Here is a 4,697-nt window from a genome sequence, read left to right as displayed (position 1 = left end):
TGGCAAATATTCGTCCTTCGATAAACATCGACAATTTCTTCCTGCTGACCATCCATTCCGCCTAGACATCAAGAACTTTACGAAAGGTGTCATTGTTACAGACCGCCCACCTGCAGCGATGACTGGTGCCGAAATTCGTCAACAGATAGATGGGCTCGTGGCCAATAGAGAAGGTGGTTTTGTGGGATATGGTGAGCAGCATATGTGGACACATAAGTCTGGCTTGACTCGGCTCCCCTATTATGACGACCTGCTCCTTCCACACAACATTGACGTGATGCACACTGAAAAGAATGTTGCCGAGGCACTGTGGGCAACAATTATGGACATTCCTGATAAGTCAAAGGATAATGTGAAGGCAAGAGTGGATCTGGCAGCGTTATGTGATAGACCAAAACTAGAGATGAAGCCGCCAAGTGGCGGAAAGACATGGAGAAGGCCTAAGGCCGATTTCGCCCTAAGCAGGGCCCAGAGGAAGGAAGTACTTCAGTGGATCAAGATGTTGATGTTCCCTGATGGTTATGCATCTAACCTGAGTAGGGGGGTGAACTTATCTACTATGCGAGTCTTAGGGATGAAGAGTCATGACTTCCACATATGGATTGAACGGATTCTTCCTGCGATGGTTCGAGGCTATGTCCCTGAGCATGTCTGGCTAGCGCTTTCAGAGTTGAGCTATTTCTTCCGTCAGCTTTGTGCAAAAGAGTTGTCTCGGACCGTTGTTGCAGACTTGGAAAGATTGGCCCCCGTGTTACTGTGTAAGCTTGAGAAGATATTTCCACCCGGCTTTTTCAATCCAATGCAGCATTTGATTCTTCATCTCCCCTATGAGGCACGAATGGGGGGCCCCGTGCAGGGACGTTGGTGCTATCCAATCGAGAGATGTCTAAAGACTATTCGAAAGAAATGTAGAAATAAATGCAAAATCGAGGCTTCCATTGCAGAGGCATACATTCTAGAGGAGGTCTCAAACTTCACAACAACTTATTATGGTGACAAACTGCCGAGCGTGCATAATCCACCCCCTCGTTACAATGATGGCGACAATGAATCGAACCTTAGCATATTTCGAGGCCAACTCGAAAGCGCAAGTGGCTCGACCACCAAGACCCTGAATCATGACGAGTGGCGACATATCATGCTATACGTATTGACCAACCTTGAAGAGGTGACGCCATACATGGAACAATTTCTTCATGAATTCTGGTGTCGATCAAGGGACCCCACTCCACAGGAATATGACGCTCTTCTTAGAAAGGGTGCGCGAAATGGGTTGCCCGATTTCATTTCCTGGTTCAAACGTAAGGTACGTGCTTAGTTTGTAAAAGAGATACGTCTTTGAACTCAATTTAGCATCTTTTAACTTGCGAATACTTGCAGGGCCAAAGAGATCCGTCTATGAGTGCCGAGTTGAGACAAGTAGCCAACGGCTTTGCTTATAGGGTCAAGAAATATTCTGGGTATGACGTCAATGGATACCGTTTTCGCACAACACACTACGACCAAAGTCGGCCCAATCGGAAAACAACGTGTTCTGGAGTCTTTACGCCGGGGCTTGACAATGTCGATTATTTTGGACGAATTGAAGAAATATATGAGCTCAATTTTTATGGTTCCAAACCTCTTACTCCAGTGATATTCAAATGTCATTGGTTTGACCCTCAAGTGACGAGACGGACACATTCTAATCTTGGGATAGTCGAAATTCGACAAGATTCCACCTTAGCAGGAGACGATGTCTATATCGTGGCCCAACAGGCCACACAAGTGTATTATCTCCCATATGCGTGTCAAACGAAAGAACATCTTAAGGGTTGGGATGTTGTGTATAAGGTATCACCGCATGGGAGGTTACCTGTTCCTAACGATGAAGATTACAACTTAGACCCGGACACATATGATGGAGAGTTCTTCCAAGAAGATGGGCTAGAAGGGCGATTTGAGATAGACTTAACAGAAGCTATCGGAATGGACGTAGATATTGAAATGGTTGTTGATGAGGAGGATGATGAGGTGCAAAATGATAATGACTTAGTAATCCTTGAAGGCAATGATGAGGTTGCGTCTTCCGATGGTGTTGAGATTGAAATGCTTGATAGTGATGATGAGAGTTTTGATCCGGCTAACCCCGACACATATGAAGATTATTTTGAATCGATGTAATGCTATATGACTTTTTATTTCGCACCTGTTTTTAAATACATCTTTTTATATGTGCTTATTTGTTTACTCTTAATTGCAGGTTGTTGGACAAATATGGTGGGCGGTTTCCTGAGGAGGAGGAGGGGGAGGAGGAGTAGGACGGCGGACGATGCAGAGCAGGCAGCGCAGCAGCACGAGGTAGAGCAGGCAGCGCAGCAGCAGCCGGTGCCTCAGGACGACGACGACCAGCAGGACGACGACGACCAGCAGCAGGACGCCTTAGGTTCAGGCGGCTCTAGTTCGAGGAGCATCTACCTGCGAGGCCCCGCGAGTCTCCCGCCGCGTCCCATACTTCGGGACAGACGGCCGTTGATTCGGCCGGAAGGGGAGAGGTATGTAACTTTATGTTCTTCATTCTTGTTCATATTATGTGTTCAAAATCATAATATAAACTAATACTTTTTATTTATCACTTGGACAGGTCTTGGACGGTTTTGGATTATGCTGGGGGTCATCGTCGCCCCCCCAACAACATCCTCGGCCTGCTGTGCAGGGAACACTTCCCTGGACTTGTGGAGTACGCCGGAGTGACGGGCCCAGCCTTCACCTTCGACCACTACGCCGTCGCCCCCGATGCAGTAGACCGGGACGGCAGGGAATTCAATAACAAGGCGGAGCGGGTGAAGCAAGAGCTGTGGGTAAGTCTTAGTATAATATAAAATATGTCGCATTCGTTGCAAATTCTTGAAATAATGTATGGATACATCGTTTTTGTATGCAGGATTTCTTCAGATGCGATGCTGGATACGAGGCTAGGGCGGATGTGGTGGCCACCACGTGCTGTAAGAAGCTCGTCGTGGACATGCACTATGAGGCCCGCATCCAGGCCATCATCACCTACCACGGCTCCGTCCTTGGGGAGAAGGTGACCAAACCTCAAGCCCGAACCATGTCGTTGACCAGGGAGCAGTACCTGCAGGTAAAGTCATGCATGTTTGGTACCAGTACTCCATGCATGAATTTTATTTTATCTTCTGATATGCACTTTATGTGTTTACTTTGCAGGTGATTCCACATTGGTGCGCCGCACATCCTCTCTGCTGGGAGCAGATGGTGGATAGGTGGTGTTCGGCTGAGTGGGACGAGGTGCACACAGCTAGCCGGGAACGGCGTTTGCAGATGCAAGGGCCCTCGCACCACCAAGGCAGCCGGAGCCTGGGCCAATATGCCGAAGCATGGGTACGCCACCTTTTTATTTCGATATATAGCACTAAGTTAGATATTATTTCTAACTATCTCGTTGGTTTTCGTTGCAGTCGGCGTCACATGGTGGCAGGCCTTGTTCCACCTTCTCGGCCTATGCTATGGCCCATAAGGGTAAGGCGACGTCCGACGTCACCTACAACCCGGATGACGGGCCCGAGGCCTACACCAACCCCTCCGTCTACAGCCGCCTCCATGACTACACCGCCATGGCGCAGGAGGTCCATGGCCCAGACTATGATCCGAGCACCGAGCCTATCGACCCCGATGTGCTCATGAGGGTCGGAGGAGGCAAGAGACATGGGCGGTACTGGATTGCCGACGGGGCAATCGACTCGTCCTCCACTCCCACTCTGTCTCAGGTGAGAGCAAGGAGCACTGGCTCGAGCCCAGCCATTCGACCTCGGCACGACAGCTCACAGCATCGCATTTCACAACTCGAGGTTAGTGCTTCTGTAACTCGTCCTTCCTTTAGTTATATACCTAGTCTTTGAGTTACTATAACGTTGGCTTGTAATATTACAGACCCAACTAGAAGAGATGGAGGCGAGGATAATGGTGGAGCGGGCGGCGGCTGATCAGAGGATGGCGGAGATGTTCCAGTACATGCAGAGCCTTGGCGCCGCACAGGGCATCGCTCCGCCACCTCCATTGTTCCCCCCAGTTGACCCTACTCTCTTCCACACTCCTGTGAGTACCAAAATTGTAGTTAGATGTTTGTAATGCATCTGGTATAACACATGCTATCTCTTCTTTGTGCAGGGCCAATCTGGGGCGGCATCCAACAACCCTCCGGAAGGGTTCAGCCCAACGCAACCCCGGCCAAACCGCCCACCTCCATGAGTCGTTGTTTTAGACTTCACAACTTATGTATAATACTTATGTTTCTGTTTGATACTTATGTGAGAGCTTGCGACGTTTGAGACTTATGTTTGTGTTGAACACTTATGTTTGTGATGGATATTTATGTTTGTGGTCACGGTTTTATGTTTGTGTTGGCTATTTATGTCTGTGATGATATCTGTGATGTATATATGTGATATATATGTGATATTTTCTGTTTGTGTGGATGGAAAACAAAAAACAAATAAAAAAGGTACATACTGGTCACTTTGCCGAGTGTAACACTCGGCAAAGAGGCTCTTTGCCGAGTGTCTGGGTCAAAACACTCGGCAAAGAGCACAGACCTGGGCACCAGCTTAGGTTCTTTGCCGAGTGTTGTGTCGCTGGCACTCGGCAAAGAGGTCGGCTTTGCCGAGTGCCAGTTGAGACACTCGGCAAAGAGCCTGACA

The sequence above is a fragment of the Zea mays genome, chromosome 1 (assembly GCF_902167145.1).
Source record: "Zea mays cultivar B73 chromosome 1, Zm-B73-REFERENCE-NAM-5.0, whole genome shotgun sequence".
Classification (NCBI taxonomy): Eukaryota; Viridiplantae; Streptophyta; class Magnoliopsida; order Poales; family Poaceae; genus Zea; species Zea mays.
This window is presented reverse-complemented; position numbering follows the sequence as displayed.